At 35.5% G+C, this 17,637-nt stretch overlaps 1 long non-coding RNA gene and 1 pseudogene across 1 annotated transcript; one reads left to right on the top strand and one right to left on the bottom strand.

Annotated features, from left to right (window-relative positions):
- The first annotated feature begins 1,014 nt into the window (after positions 1–1,014).
- Positions 1,015–1,583, top strand: LOC117613435. Its single transcript, XR_004583732.1, has 2 exons — positions 1,015–1,236; positions 1,344–1,583. It is a non-coding gene; the product is annotated as an uncharacterized LOC117613435 (long non-coding RNA).
- Positions 1,584–10,664: 9,081 nt separating this feature from the next.
- LOC117613434 lies at positions 10,665–14,024 on the bottom strand (annotated as a pseudogene).
- Positions 14,025–17,637: the final 3,613 nt, after the last annotated feature.

Raw genomic sequence — 17,637 nt, 5'->3', positions numbered from 1 at the left:
TCATCGTCGTGGAGGCTTCGACTTCGCCTTCGGGGTTCGTACAAAACGTCATCTACTCAACAAGATTGCCATCTTCTCTAATTCCTACTGCCCGTATGTTATTATCTCTCTATTGCTTGTTCATTTTGGCTATTGTGATAAATTTAAGGTATTGGGATTGGAAATTCATAAAGCAATCAAATGGAATTTGAGAATTGTGAGTTGGTCAATTTGATAATTATGAGAAATATTTAGAGTGTTCATGTTGAGGAAAATATGAATCCATCATCTCAAATGGGACCTTTTTACTAATTTATAGATTACTTTTCATTTTCATGGATTTATTGCATTGTTTTCTAATTCTGGGAAATAAATTGCTGCGTTTCATCTACTAAATCTTCAGCTTTCTGTTATTGAAATAGTTCGCAAGTTGAGTAGAAATGTTTAGAAAAAGAACTTTGTGCATGCCTGTGTGTGAATTTAAGTAATGTTGAAATGAGAGATTGTGTGCTGTTTTGTGGATTCTTCTTTGAGGGTCTCTTGCTTGGTGAGAATTGTAGAGACAGAGAAAGGGAAAGTGGGTAGACAGAGCCAAATTCTCACCCAGAAGCAGCTCCTCATCACTTTCACGTGGTACAACAAAATTTCAGGCCAAAGCTTGACCATCAACGTTGGGGACAAAGACAATACCCCATCACCATTCAAATTCAATTTCAATTCACATGCATATGGCTGGGAGATTTTAGTTCCCACGCATCTGGCTTCTCTTCATTGTTGTTTCTTTGTTTTTTCTCTCTTATTTTTTAATTTATTTAGAGCAACAAGTTTGGGTTTTGTAAATTTTTCTTCCTTCAAATTTTCCCTTGTCCTTTTTTTAAAATAAAAATTAATATGAGGTTCTCTAATCTATTAAATTAGATTTTTTTAATCGTAGCGTAAGATTTCATTTTATTGTAAAAAAAAATTCATTCATCTTAGTCATCAAAGAAAATAGAGCATTGAGATACCAGTTAGAGAAGAAGAAAGAGAAGAAGAAGAAGAAGATGAAAAGAGAGGTTGTGGTGAGGTTCAATCAGGGGTTTGGGTTTAATGGTGGTGGAGGTGGTGGTGGGAAAGATGACGGAGCTACTGCTAGAGGCAGCTTGGTTGGATTTTGGATGCAATTGTTTCCATTTGGGTACTCTCTTTCATTTAGCAACTGATTTGGGGTTCTTCTCACAAATCTTAGTTCCTTTACATTTCTGAAAAAAAAAACAGGTAGTTTTATACTATTTTTGTTTCTAATATAATCATTTTTATTTTTGACTCTGACATCAGCATGTAGGATTATATCTCTAATGAAATTGATGCCTTTCCACATCCAGCTCCTTGTAGTGCTTGTAGCAATTGTTGGTGTGGGTGCTTTTCTGTGGTGGGCAAGGCAGGATATGGTTCAAGACACTGTAAGGCTACTTCTATTTTTTCTCTTGCTCACTTCTTAAAGCTCATAGTTTTCTTCAACTGTGGTATCAAACATCTGTTGTTGCCTAGTTAAAACACAACCCAAGTTGTTGAGTGCCTTAAGTTCCATGCTCTCAATTTAATTTCCATGTTGGCACCTACAAGTGACTGGTAAAACCTTTTTAATTATTTATGTCAGGTTCAATTATTTTTTAAAAATATATTAGGTCTTACATGATGTTTTGGCATTTGTGGACGGTTAATTTATCAATCTACAGATCTCTTCTAGTGGATAGTGTACCGTGTACCGAAACGCTGTATGATTTTCTTTTATTTGGAGTTGACAATTAAGTAATGTTGGTGTGCTCTTGATTTCAAAAAACTGTATCACATGTGGTATATAAACAGGTAATCTGGATTGGTGTTGGATAGTTTCCATGGATAGGCATGTAGAAATCTATTGTGTTATAATGAGTTCATGCTTTCCCATGTGAGATGTATCAGATAAATGCATGATATGTATAGGATGTTTGGAAAGGGTTTAACTTTTACAAGTGATACTCTTTCATGTAACAATTCACGAACGCTTCATCTACATCTTGTAATCAAGTAATGTCAGAGTAACATCATGAGGGTGATTTTCAATTGGAAGTTTTATTTATTTCTTACTCTGATGTCTTCTGCTTTTAATGAACAACAACCATTGTTCCCATAAAGTGCCATATAGTGAGGACTTGAGAAAATGGTTATGCGCCATATGTTGTTTCCATAAAGTGCCATATAGTAAGGATGGATTTCCCATAAAGGTTTTCTTATACTGTGTTGCTCGTGATCTTCTAATTGCTCGTGATCTTCTAAATGCTCGTGATCTTCTAAATGCTAGATAACTTAGTTCATTTTGAGTATTTTTAGTTTTAAATGTAATTTTTATTGTGATTTAAATATCATGTTACAATGGATAGATTTGCAGGTTGTATGTAATTATATTTATTCTAATTAGTTTGCAATTTCAATTTTCAATTTATTTTTAAATATTTATTTTATTATTAGGTTTAGCTTGGTTTTGCTACTGAATGAGTTATGAAGCTTTGCAGAAGTGAATTAACATAAATTAACCAATGCCCCATTGGTTATGTTGGTTGTTGATTGATTACAAACAAAACAGATGGAGGAAAGGGTAATTGTACACCGCTGTCTAGTTTTTGTATCATGGGACGTGCAATTGCGCAGTCTCTTTAAAGCCTAAACTTGAATAAAATTCATTTTTAATGACTTTTGTAAACCAGGATATGCAATTGCATACCATTTATGCAATAGTTGACCCTATATATGCAATTATTATCATTTGTACAAACAAATTTCACTCTCGTGCTTTCTCGAAGTAGACAAACTAGTGTAGATTTAATAAGCAAGTGAAACTTTTTCAGGTTTTTGGAACTCAAATGGTTTTCAGGTTTTTATGCTCGAGATCGATATTTTAATCATTACCCTTAACATGGATAGTGATGAATCCAATTTCTGCTAGACCTGGCAAATGGATTTGGGGTCATATTCGTGTTAACCCGTTAATTTAATGGGTTGACACGACACGACTCGTTAAGCTAACATGTGAGAAATATCAGACCCAAACACAAACCGTTAAGAATAAACTAGGAAATATATATATATATATATATATATATATATCCCAAAACGAGCTAGCAACCCCCTATCTCTGCCCTTTTCTCCCAATTTTCATCTTTCATAAACACCATCCAAAAATCTACAAGTTCAGGATTAGTCTTGCATAATGATAAAACAAGAGAAGCAAAATGTTGGTTGATTAGATTATTTATATATAATTAAAAAAAAATAAAGGGAGGGAGAGAAGAAGAGAAGAAAAAAATGGAGAGAAAAGAAAGAGATGGAGAGAATAAGAAGAAGAAGAAAAAAAAAAAGGGAGAGAAGAAGAGAAGAAAAAAAATGGAGGGGAGAGATGGACAATTTCCGAAAGGGGAGAAGAACAGGAAAAAAGTGAGAGATTGAGGGATGTAGAGAAGAGAAAAAAAGAGGGGGAGATGAGAAAGTCGACGAAGAGAGGAAGTGGAATGAAGGAAAAATAATATTAAAGAGAGAGAGAGAGAGAGAGAGAGAGAGAGAGAGAGAGAGAGAGAGAAGGAAAATAAGAAAGTATTTTATTTTATTTTTTTTAAAAAGGCATGATGTTGGGGATATGAGATATTTAAAAAATATATATTTAAAAAAAATACAGAATTACTCTCCTTAACGGGTGGATGCAATATTCACAAATTGACCCGACACGACTCGTTAGCTTAATGGGTTCACTCGTTTTCAACCCGACCCATTAAGTTCAACCCAAATATTGATAATTTGATGCGAATTCGTGTCATGTTAACGGGTCGTGTGCAATATTTCCGGGTCTAATTTCTGCACCTCACAAAAGTAAGGTCAGGGATTAAAATATCGGCCGTGCAGATAATATAGGGCCTCCAATTTACGAAAATTTCAAGGAATATATCGTTATCGTTTTAGGTATCGGGAAAAAAATCAACAAAAATGACAAATATAAGCATTGAAATACGTAATTTTGGTGTAAAATGTTCATAAATGTTATGTACATTATCAATGATTGTATTAAAAATTAGGATTAACCGAACTAGTAGGCAGGGGCGGCCCTGGCATGATGCAAGTTGTGCCACTGCATAGGGCTCCTAATTTTTTAGGACCTCCGAATTTCTTTTACTTTATATAATATATATTAATATTATAACAACTGTATATATACTCCAACGTGCCGCACATTGACACAAAATTTTATTTAGTGGATTTGGTTTCTAGTGCATATCCTTTGGTACAAGGTCTAGGTTTGAGTCTTAGTTATGTGAATATATTTGTAATTTTATTCTCTTTTTATTATAAGAACAAAATTTTAAATAGTTTTAAAAAGAAGCACGTGAAAAATATAAGGGGATAGATCCAATTAAACTAACAATAGTATATATCACACCCATACGTTTTTTCCTTAAAAAAATAATAATAATAATTTCTTCAACTCAAAACAAAACACCCATTCATGTCTTCTTCTTTCTCGTCAACTTTTATTTTCTGAACGAATGCACTCCCTGCGTTTGCTTGAACAAATAGCCCCTTTGTTTGGAAAACTAAGTTAGTAGGGTCCATTTTCCAGGGGAACAGGTAAATTTACTTAACAAAGGCTCTCTTTGCATTCGAGTGAATAAATATCCCGTTTATTTGAAAAAGTAAGTCAGTGGGGTACATTTTTTCAGGGAACGGATAACTTTACTCAACAAACGCAACCCATGCGTTCTCGTGAACAAATAGCATGTTTGTTTGAAAAAGTAAGTTAGTTGAGCCCTTTTTTTGGGGAACAGACAACTTTTCTCAACGAACGCAACCCCTACGTTACCGTGAACAAATGGCATGTTTGTTTGAAAAAGTAAGTTAGTTGGACCCATTTTTCTAGAGAATAGGCAGCTTTACTCAACGAACGCAAACCATTGCGTTCGCATGAACAAATAGCCCATTTGTTTGAAAAAGTAAGTTCATTTGGCCCATTTTTCCGGAGAACGGGCAACTTTACTCAACAAACGCAACCTCAGCGTTCGAGTGAACAAATAACCCATTTGTTTGAAAAAGTAAGTTAGTTGGGCCCATTTTTCAGGGGAATGGGCCACTTTACCCAACAAACGCAACCTCTACGTTTACGTGAACAAATAGCCCGTTTGTTTGAAAAATTAAGTTAGTTTGGCCAATTTTTCTGGGGAACGGGCAACTTTTCTTAACAAATGCAACCCCTACGTTCGCGTGAACAAATAGCCCATTTGTTTGAAAAAGTAAGTTAGTTGGGCCCATTTTTTCAGGAAACGGACAAGTTTACTCAACGAACGCAACCCATTGCGTTCGCATGAACAAAAAGCCAGTTTGTTTGAAAAAGTAAGTTAGTTGGGCCAATTTTTCCGGAGAAGGAGCAACTTTACTCAACGAACGAACCCCTGCGTTTACATGAACAAATAGCCCGTTTGTTTGAAAAAGTAAGTTAGTTTTGCCCTTTTTTTCGGGAAACGGGCAACTTTACTCAACGAACACAACTCCTGCGTTTACGTGAACAAATAGCCCGTTTGTTTGAAAAAGTAAATTAGTTTGGCCCATTTTTTAGAAAAACGAGCAACTTTACTCCATGAACGCAACTCCTGCGTTTACGTGAACAAATAGCCCGTTTAGTTTGGCCCATTTTTTAGAAGAACGAGCAACTTTACTCCATGAACGCAACCCCTGCGTTTACGTGAACAAATAGCCCGTTTGTTTGAGAAAGTAAGTTGGTTGGATATATTTTTTCGGCGAACAGAAAACTCTCCTCAACGAACGCAGCTGTTGCGTTGGTGTGAAAAAATATCCTGTTTGTTTAAAAAAGTAAGGTGGCTGAGGCATGTTTTCGGCGAACGGGTAACTTTTCTCCAAGAACGCACGTATTGCGTTCGTTTGAACAAATACCTTGTTGGTTTAAAAAAGTAACTTTGTTGGCCTTCTTTTTCGACGGAACGTCAAGTATTTTTAAACGAAAGCAAACCCTTACGTTCGTTTGAACAAACTTCCATTATTAAGAATAGAATAAGAGTGCTGCTAAACGAACCCTAAAATTAATTGATTACATCCTACTATAAAAGTATATATTGAATTACTGATTTATCCTAATATAAAATGACCAAAAAAGATATATGGAATTGTGAAACAAATATATTTTTAATAAGTACACCCCACTAACTATATTCAACCCTAATCAAAAGATTGCTTGTCCTATTGTGTTTTTAAGAAAAGATGTGGTAATTGCAAGAACTTGGAATTGCAAAAACAGTGTCAACAGTTTTAGTAGAAGCATAAATCCATATGAAAAGTCAAAGATTTATAAACACTATTAAAAAAATCAAGCTGAAAATTAACTATAAAATAATGCTACAAGTATTAGGGTGTATCAGAGAATTTTTGGTAGTTTTATAGGGCGTACTTAGTTAATTTTACATTTTAATTAAAATATTAGGGTGTACTTAGATCATAAGGTGTACTCAGTTAATTTTAAGGTTCGTTTAGCAACATTCTAGAATAAATATAAAATTACTTTGGTTTCTCAAAGAGATTTTCCTTTCACAGAGAATAACGCAAAACTTGGCACCATCCCTCAGAAGACACAATCAAATAATAAAAACAGATTTGTATTTCACCTAAGCAACTCATGATTTTGGCATAAAGACAAATTATCCAGTACAAATTTCCTTTATTTGTTTTTTCACATGTATCCATACATTGGTGTGACCAAATAGCCTTTTATTTTAAAAAGTAAGTTAGTTGGCTCCTTTTTTTGGTGAAACGGACAACTTTACTCAAGAAACGCAACCCGTACATTCGCATGAACAAATAGCCCGTTTGTTTGAAAAAGTAAGTTATTTGGGTCTATTTTTCCGTAGAACGGGCAATTTTACTCAACGAACGCAGTTTCTGCATTTGCATGAACAAATAGCTCGTTTGTTTGAAAAAGTAAGTTAGTTTGACCCTTTTTTTTTTTTAAAGAACGGCAATTTTACTCAACGAACGCAACCCTTGCGTTTGCGTGAACAAATTGCCCGTTTGTTTGAAAAAGTAAGTTAGTTTGGACCATTTTTCTGGGGAACGGATAACTTTACTCAACGAACATAACCTCTGCGTTGGTGTGAATAAATAGTCCGTTTGTTTGAAAAAGTAAGTTAGTTGGGCCCTTTTTTCCAGAGAATGGGCAACTTTACTCAACAAACGCAACCCATGCATTTGAATGAATAAATAGCCCGTTTGTTTGAAAAAATAAGTTAGTTGGGCCTATTTTTCCGAAGAATAGGCAACTTTACTCAACAAATGAAACCCATTGCGTTCGCGTGAACAAAATAGCACGTGAACAAGTAGTATTTGTTTGAAAAAGTAAGTTACTTGGGTCCAATTTCATGAGGAATGGCCAATTTTAATCAACGAATGCACCCCTTACTTCCTCGAAGTAAAATACCTTGTTTGTTGAGTAAATCATGGAGTTCGTTGGGTAATGTGGTCAACGGGCAACATCATTTACCCAACGAACGAGTCACTTAGCTTTCGTTAGGTAGGTTTGTTGGCATAAATTACTCAATATAACTTTCGTGATTTACTACTAATTTAACCCAATGAACTATTGAGAATAAAATTGAACTTTGTTGATTGTCTCCAATTATTACAACATTGTTAATTGAAAAAAATCAATAATATCAAACATATGATTGTTGATACAAATATAAATTTAAAAACTTTCAACAAAAATTATTACTTAATGGTCGATTGATTAAGCCACATTGAATTGACGAAAAAGAAAATTGGACTCTTTCGATTATGATCAATGCCCAATTGATAATATATGATCATGAATGTTTATGACATGAAGTGAAAGTATGAGAAGTCTTCTTATATCGAGTCTCATTGCATAGCCCTGATACGAACCATATTCCAAGTATTATTGTGCTATTATGATTTTAGACTAAATATCATAGTTGAAAACAACGATTTTACCCATAAATGATGGTGAAATATCCAGAAAAGAAAGCAACATCACATGTTTGGCTTTATGGCATATATTTAACATCCTTTCATATTATCTTATTTTACATAATTGATTATGTTTAACGTATGAAATGACCAATTTTCCCTCATATTTAATGACAGATTGGACGAAATGTTAGGTAATTAAACGGCAGGGAAGATATTGGCGATAAAGACAAATTCATATCCTTAATTTTATAAAAAAATGTCATGAGATAAATTGAAAATTGGGTACAAGTTCAAGGACTAAATCACCAATTTAGCCATGTTTAATGGTTTTTGGGCATATATCGCATATTTGATAGCACATGTGTGCAATTCTCAGTTTATAATATGCATATGCATATACCTATATGCAATTTTGTAGCATCTATGTGCAATTCTCATTTTACAATATGCAATTGCATATATATATGTATGCAATTTCGTAATGTCTGTTTGCAATTCTTAGTTTACAATATGCAATTGCATTCTCCCCTTCTTTTGGTTTTTAACTTTGTTGTTTTTACCAGAAGGCTCATTGGATCACACTCTTATAATGTATGCAAAGATCACCAAATTTCCTCTTTTTGGCTAGAGGGCCTCTTTTTTGTGTGTGTTCATTTGCATGACAATACGGATAATCTACTACTACCTAAAAGCTATAGAAAATTAAATGTCATATAATCTTTTTTCTCTAACCAAGACTACATGTCACATAAATAAGAAATAAGATCTCAAAAAAGAAACATAAGCAAAGAAAACACTTTACCTAAAATATTTTGTAATACGTTTAGCTCAATTTTAACTTGTAGAGTACACAAATGTTAGCCCCTAAATATTAGGCTCTCAGAAGAAGGTGAGAATCTCACCAAGTATGCATGAAAAGTCCAAGTGAGCATACCCCTTCCTGCAAATGCGAGGGAGGTAGAGAGAGATTATTTAAACACTGTGATGGTATCTCAAAACATATATTTCAGTGTAACAAAAGTGCACTTTTCTTAATTGCTCTTTTCCTGAATCATTAGCCAGAGCCACCAATATATAGCAGTTATGGCAATCATAGCAACCAATACCAATCATGAGCATCACATTTGAACCATACACTTCCTAATTTAGCAATACAATCTTTGAAATGGTAATGGCAACCCAAGACACTGAGCTCTATCCCGGATATACGAACAGCAGCCATTGTGTTAGGAAGCTCTTCCCTCATAACATCCATTAGCTTTTCAAGTGATTGAGTTGGTCTCTTGAAAGCCCTTGAAAAAACCACATTGGGAATTCACCTTCCTAAAAACGATTTCTTGACTGGCAATGTTAATTAAAATCATGGAGTATTCAAGATTACAAACCAGAAGCCTGGTGATTGCATAGCAAAAGAGCCACGTCATAGAAACTACTTCCTACTAGGAAAAACCAAAAACAAAATTTGACTCAATAGCAGAAACATACCACCAATTTAGGTAATTCTTTCAAAAAAATGTAGCTGAGATTGTTGGGTTTTGCTTTCAGAATACCCTAAAGAAAAACCCACTTTAAAGAATCTAATTTCCAAAGCATATTAAGCTTCAATTAGAAACAGAACTGTGCATCCAAAACCTGGGTTTAGGGAGAGAGAGAGTATGAAAACATGAGTTTACGATAACTTACATAACTCTATACCTTTTTCATGATGAGCTTTCACTTACAAAAACATTTCAATTTAGACATGTGAAAACTCTAAAATTGGGTTCCCAAATTAAATTTCTTTGTTTTGTCATATAATTCACACTATTAACAAGAAAGATTACGCAAGCAGTCAATTGGAGTTTTCCCTTTCGTACCAATTTCCTTCGGCACTACATTCGCCAACTGCTGCCATTTTTTGCATTCCGGAAGTTACCTGCAAAATGTTTATAATTAAAACCAAATTGGGAAGAAGCTTAAAAAACACACTGAGAAATGACAACAATTTGTAACCTGTGGCCTAAAGGAGGAGTTGGAAAACATTGAATTTTCCACTCTCAAGTTGCACCCTCTGCAGCCAAACAGATAAGAAGGATCAATGCACAAATTGAGAATTGGAGTTTCGTATGCATTTAGTTTTATTTTTGCCCAATTATTTCAGAGAGAGAGAGAGAGATTACACGGGAAGCAGGTGAGAAAGTGAAGCCTAGTGTGTGCAGGAAGCCATCATTGTGCATTGGCCTCTGCGTTATCCTCCACTTCGATCTTAGGTTTAGAGTTTTAGCAGTTCTTGTATAAATTGATAGTACCTGCCTTCTACTTTAACTCAATATCTCAAGAGCAATGATATTATTTCTTTCACAAAGAAAAAGATACAATTTCTCAACTAACTCCCTCAAATACAGACTCACTTAGTTAATATAGAGTTAACCTAACCAACTGTCAACTAAGCATAGCCTAACTAATGGTTAACAACTAACCTAGTTCCAGCTTATATAGAGATTCCTATCTACCCTCCCCACAAAAACAATCCTTGTCCTCAAGGACGAAATTCTGGAATTCGAACCAACAAGTTGCTGCCATTTCAGTGATGGATGTGTGCCATTGAACTCATATTGTTGTAGCAATATATCAATTGGTTGGCTTGAACAAGGCCACCATCAGAGCATGCAATTACAGAGATGCTGAACCAAACAATACTCATGGTCTCACTGCTGCTGGATTGGCAGCCCACCCACATAAAACTCCCCAATTATTGGAAAGCTCACTAACACATCAATGGCTCCAAGTCCTTTGGAATGAGCCCTGGGAGAAAGAAGGAAAGCTCTCAATGACTCAAGCTCATAGCCATAAACCTTGCAGAAATTTTCTTCTTTTCCAGTATGCCCATTATCAACTTCAAATCCACCACCCTGGCCACATATGCCCAGAACGTAGCCAACATCAAAATCAAGAATGCAATTACCCAACGGAAGAGTAAAAACAGTGTGGACACAATCATAATCCTGGACCCTAACCATTTGAATAGTGCCAAACCAATGAAATTTCGTGAACTACCAGAATCAAGGAAAATGACAACTGAACAATCCTTGATAAAGCCCTGTATAACCTTGACCAATTTTAGATTTGGCGTAGAGGCTTCTTGAACAGGAACAAAACGAAGCAAGTACAAGTCCTGGCGAAGCTCTCTGTCATCAACCCTCCAATGAAGCAACTCGTGAGAAACTCACCACCACCATCGTCTCGAATGCCCATATGGTAGCCAAGATCAAAATCAAGAAGTGCAGTACCGCCATTGCATATCCAACATGAGTGTGACATTTCAGCAAACAAATGGAGAGCATGTGGTGATCTGCCAGATGTATCAACCCCAAAACCCAATTGCTTCCAAGCTTCTTGATAAAGATTCTTCAAAGACAAAAACCGAGTAATCTTCTGAATTGAACCGATGGAAAAATAAGACAACTAAGCAGGCAAACCTTGCGTGGATGGTGATTCCGGAATCGGCGATGTCCGATGACTGTTGCATCTCGGCGTCGGCAGAGGTGAGACTCCTAGATTCTGATTTGGGGACACATATGAGGATTGGATTTCCAAGAGAGAGATCGATCGCAGAGATAAGCAGCTTCAGTGCACGTGAGGGCTTCCGCGCTTTCGTTGAAGCTTTTTACTTGTTTTTTCAGTCACGTGTATGTCATGTGATATTTAATAACAAAAGGCACAACAAGTCTTCCAGTCATTCAATCTTAGCCCTTCATTTTTAAAATGCAATAAGACAAGATTACATGAACCAACCCATTATCATAATTGTAGAACTTAAGATCATACATTTTAGAATTTAATAAGGGGTGAGAAAACATCCAACAAACTAAATGAACATGATGTCTGGCTATCTAATATATTAACAAACGGTAACCTTAAAAAAAAAATGCCACATTTTTATTTTAACAGGGAGCACGGACAGTAGGAGTAATGCTACACTTACCATATTTTTATCCCACATTTCTATACCACATGATGTGGCATGACCATATTATATGCCACATCAATTAAAATGAAGTGTATTTTAATTAAGACAATTAGAAAAACAAACACTAGAATAAATCATAAAAGAAAAGAAAATATTAAATAAATTTAATTGATGTGGCTGTCCACCTCAGCTGCCACATAAGATGGTATAGGAATGTGATATACAAATGTGGTAAGAGTAGCATTACTCCGGACAGTAGATATAGATGCATGAATTCAGCAAAAGTCTTCCAAGTTGGGTGATTCAAAACCCGCAACATCTGGTCATAACTACCCATTGCTAGAAACTGGCCACAAGGAGACCATGAAACAATTTTTATGCCTGTAAGCTTCTGTGAACTCTATTCACATTCAGATCAAATTTACTATTAAGCCAAGAGAGCACTCTCTCTCTGCTAATTAGTTGCAAACCACTAAACTAATGATTGTGACTATTACTCGAGAGTGTTTTGGAGTGAGATCATTGAGATGAGATCTGTAAGAAGAGACGGCAAGGTGGTTTTGCACTCCAGATCTCCAAATTTAGAGAGAGAAAGAGAGAGAGAGTGACATAGATGAGAACGTGAGGAGGAAATGGGAGAGAGAGAGCGTGTTTTCATTCTTATAATTAAACGTGTATTATCTAAACCGGGTGTGTGGTTGTATTAGTTAGTCAGGTAAAGAGAGTATGAAAAGCACAATCCGTTTAATATAGTCGGATAATTAAATAATACAAGTTGGCACCAAACAAGTGACATGGATTATTTACTTATATCCAGAGTCTAATACGGTGTACTAAACATAGTGTAGTACTCAAGCATGATCATGTGATACAACTTGTCTATATGTGATAAAATAAGTGAATATTTATTGATTTATACCCTAAAAGTGAGAAATAATATGAACCATGTAGTCCAATCATATTACATTGACGGGATTCTGTACCCTAAAAGTGGGAAATGTTGTCGTCCAACCATATTAGAAAACGCGGTACCATATAATAATTTATCCATTTGAATTTTATATATGCAATGTCAAAAGGGAAAAAAATAAAAGAAAATCAGAACAAGACAACTACTAGCCATACAAAGATTATTTGATTAGAATTTTGAAGTACCTGGGGATGACCTACAACATCTTTGAAAGTGTTGGCAACTTCAATAGGAATATCAAAAGTGGCGCAACCACGGGAATACACAATCACATCCTCCAGAGGGACAAGGAAACCTCCATTTCTCGTGGACAAAGTTGCACACACAAAATCTAGGACACATATATCTGTGCACATCCCTACGACCAATATCTTGGAACACAAGGAAAAGAAAAATAGATGGAAAATTTAGACAACAATAGAAAAATTCAAGCATATGGGCAGTTTTTGGGGTTTGGAAATGCTTACAGCTTTGATCTGATTACTTTGCACCCAATTGATAAAAACATTAGAGCCATCTTTCTCAACAGAACGAAGGAACCCATCGATGCAATCTTTACGCCTAAGTGTCACATTAGCTTTATTCTCCAACCACTGCAGGGCTGCAGATGATTGTGTAATTAAAAGAGAGCTACTAGGATAAAGAAAACATAAGAAGCTAAGAACAAAAGGGCACGTGGGACTGGCTTTGCTTCATCGGTTCCAGCAATGTAATGAGAAGGATAAGGAGGCTCAGGAATGTCAGGGTGATGAGAATCAAGGAAAGCAAAGACAGGCGACTTTCAGTCACAGAAATCTCTTGCAACTGTCACCGACTTGTCCGCCATTTCAGAGATTTGGTTATTAGGCTGTGTTGGTGCCTATTTAATATGCATCACAAAATGAACCATTGCAGTGTTAAACTATGTCACTGGACAAAGAAAATTATTAAAGTTAGAACCAAATTTTGAAAACTGATGTGGTACATAAATCTATCTATCTTATATACCAAATTTCCAACACCGACGGTACAGAAACCATTAACAATGTCAACAAGGACAAGGTCGGTCTTGACATCCCCAGTGAGTACCAAAGACATTTGGAAAACTGGCAGCTCCTCCTTTACCAAATCAATAATCTGTTGAACCATTTATTTTTCTTATCTTAAACTTTTGGTGCAGTTAAAGAAAATATGACACAATAGTCAAATGAATGAAAGGTATTTATAGAAGAACTGGAAAATATGTTTATTAGGTGAGTTAGAGTAAAAGAAATAATCCTCATACTTGGTATCAAAGTTTAGGTTAAAGTGTATCCTTTTTACCATGTACGGTCCCGCAATATAGGAGAGGATGAAAGAGTTAATTTATTGTTTCTTACATGCGGTGTTGGAGGTAAAGAGAGACAAATAATGACCGGGCCTCCTACGGCTGGTGGTTAGAGATTCTTATTCTACAGCAACAAAAATAGGTCTAGTGCTCTTTCTCATTGCTCCATGCAAACAACCAACTCAATGGCCCAAAGAGAGAGAGAGAGAGAGAAGTCAAAATTTTGGTTTTGTGCCTTTTCGGTCTAATTATCTTTGCATTTGTATTTGGTACCATTACTTATAAGGAAAAGAAAAAGATAAACATGAGTTCGATTCTTCCACTCATTAATGAGAAAGGTACACGATTCTTGGAAGAGAAATTTTTTATTATGTGACACAACCCCAACTTGCAGGAAAAAACTATTCATCCATTTCCATCGAATGTCAAGGTATTTACTACTTTGAACAAACAAAATATTAGTTTCAGTACACAAAGAAACAAAGCATTTTACAACATCATCATGCTCACAGGGAAAAAAAATGTTGATGTGATTTAACCTACTAAATCAAGGAGATTTATTTTCTAAGTTAATTAGGTGATTTATTTCTTTTTTTTATATACTTGACACATCCTTGTATAATTAGGAGATACTCTCCTAATTAATTACTGTATCCATTTCCTTCTAAAGCACCCTTGTAAACTCCTATATATACCTCATTATGGAGAAGAATACAATTAACCTAAAATATTCAAACTATATTCATACTTTAGCAAGTCAAACAAAGTAGGACAAATATTCAGTTATACGCTCATATATGTTCATATCTTTATTCTTCTCAAATATGGAGATATTTATAAAGAAGTACAACCCTAAATAAAATAGGAAATAAATCCAAATTACAATAAAAAAATAAATATAAATTACAATATGAAATAAATCTCAATTATAATAGGACTAGATGAATGGGTAAGTAACTAAAATCCTAACTAAGGACTAGCCAACACCCCTCCTCAAGTTGGGCCAAAGTTATTTCTCATGCCCAACTTGACAAGTGAGTCATAGAACACCATACTCGACATTGACCAATCGAACAACTGTAGAGAATGCCTTGTCATAAACTACGAGTGAAATAATTGACTAACCCTAACAAATAGGGCACATAGAAGACATATAAAAGCAGAACATAGAAACCTTGTGAGCACTGTAGTAGGTAAGGCAGAACACAGAAACCATGTGAACAAGAAAGTAAATAAGGCAGAACACAGAAACCCTGTGAACACGGCAGTAGGTAAGGCATAACACAGAAACCCTGTGAGCACAATAGTAGGTAAGGCAGAACACAGAAATCCTGTGAGCACTAGTAGATAAGGCAGAACATGGAAACCCTATGAGCACGACAGTAGGTAAGACATAATACAAAAACTCTATGAGCACGATAGTAGGTAAGTATGAAACTTATTCAACAAACTAGGTTCCATAGTGCGCATCATTCAACTTTTCAAGGTAGCATAATTAATTTTCCATTTTTTGAAATATGAATCTTTGGAATATGGGGCATTAGAGTCACGAGTTAGGTAACCTAATTTTCCTTGAGAAGTAGCATAAAGTTCAATCATCGAAGCCCAAATCGCATAGTTGGATCCATTCAATTTGAATCACAATAGCAGGTTGGTGGACGATTCAGTATGAACCATCACAACAAGGGTAGGAGAAGCAGTAGGTGAAGTTTAACTAGAAGCAAGTAAAGAAATAAAGGCATTAACATTCAGCATGGTGATGGATGGCGGGGTGGCGACAGTGGCGACAATAGCAAGGTAGGCGACGGCGACGGCAGTAAGGTAGACGGCGACGAGGGGCTAGGATTATAGGCTAGCTGTATAGTGCATCGGAAATAGGTAGTGTTAAGGTTAGGGTTTTTTTATGTTGTAGAGACGAATCGAAAAACATCGACATCATCGGCAATGAAAAAGGAATAGAAAGCGAAACAAACAAAGGCAACATCAATGGCAATAGCAGCGATCACAACAACGACAACGACCATATAAATAATAGTTGAAAATGATAACAAATTCTTCCATATCAAATTTAGCTAATTCATGCAGACACAAATTCTCTTCAATCCTCCTCTCCTCCTGAAGAGAAGGGGTTGTCAGAGTCAAGAAAAAGGCAATATCTATATGGGAAAGAGAAACGTATTTTTTTTCACTCCTCCTCCCCTCTTGAAGAGGAGGGGAGGAGAGTAATTCAATTGCAAGGAGAATGCAAGCACATGTCACAAGAAAACCTGGCTCAGATACCAAATCAAACAAAGAAAGACAAATATTCAGTTATACGCTTATGTCTTTATTCTTCTCCAATATGGAGGTATTTATAAAGAAGTATAACCCTAAATAAAATAGAAAATAAATCCAAATTACAATGAAAAATAAATATAAATTACAATAGAAAATAAATCTCAATTATAATAGGACTAGATAAATGGATAAGTAACCAAAACCCTTACATAGTAAGGAATCAAAATCCTAACTAAGTAAGGATTCACCAATAGAATCTTGGCTCTGATACCATGCTAAACCTAGTTCCGAAACACGAGAGAAACACCATTCTCTCTCTCATTGCCCTTCTCACCCTATCTCCTCACACGGCTAAGTGCCACCAAACACGACTCTAGCCACCCAGCTCTCCTCGTGAGAGAAAACTCCATTCATTTTAGCTATTGCCATATCTTTTCTCAAAGATCCAATTCAATTAACTTAGGCTTCAGAGGGTATTTGGCCAACACCCCGGGTGTGGTCTATTTACTCCTATTTACCTCTTCAACCAAATTCGGATTATCTGCGATATACTGTTCTCTCTCTATATTATCAATGTATGACTCCTCAAAAGTTTTCCTTGCTTGCCTATGCCTTTCCGTTATCTTATACTTGTCCAAATCATGGGGTCTCAATCCTAACCACATTATCTCGGGGGTTGCTAACCTGTTATTGTCATATGCCATATTACTTGAACCTCATCGGTAGGTAACCAAAATTCACAGTTTATATATATTACAATCCATAAGTGCAAGGACTGAAAGCTCTAATTCGATTGGAATTGCTTTCAGAAGTAGTCTAGTAAGAATGCTAGGTTGTCCCTAACTCGTGATCATTATACGTGAATAATTTTGATCAAAGTTATAATGTTTCAATTGATTCAGCATTTTTCGTTTACCACCACCAAAATGAAAGGGTCGTCACTTTTAATGTTAGAGACAGTGCCACCAACTACGCCATGGATCGTTCGCACTCTATGATTGCAATCTATAACTTCAACATTCCATTCAAAGGTCTATCGACCAGTCACAATAGTGTTTATTGAGCCACTTAAAAGTAACCTCTCTTGAGTGCACTCCAACATACACGTTATATAATCAATTTTATCATACAACTCACTCGACTCTTCCATATTATGTT

The sequence above is a fragment of the Prunus dulcis genome, unplaced genomic scaffold, assembly GCF_902201215.1.
Source record: "Prunus dulcis unplaced genomic scaffold, ALMONDv2, whole genome shotgun sequence".
Classification (NCBI taxonomy): Eukaryota; Viridiplantae; Streptophyta; class Magnoliopsida; order Rosales; family Rosaceae; genus Prunus; species Prunus dulcis.
The sequence above is the reverse complement of the archived record's forward strand: the minus strand, read 5'-3'. Positions and strand labels throughout refer to the sequence as shown.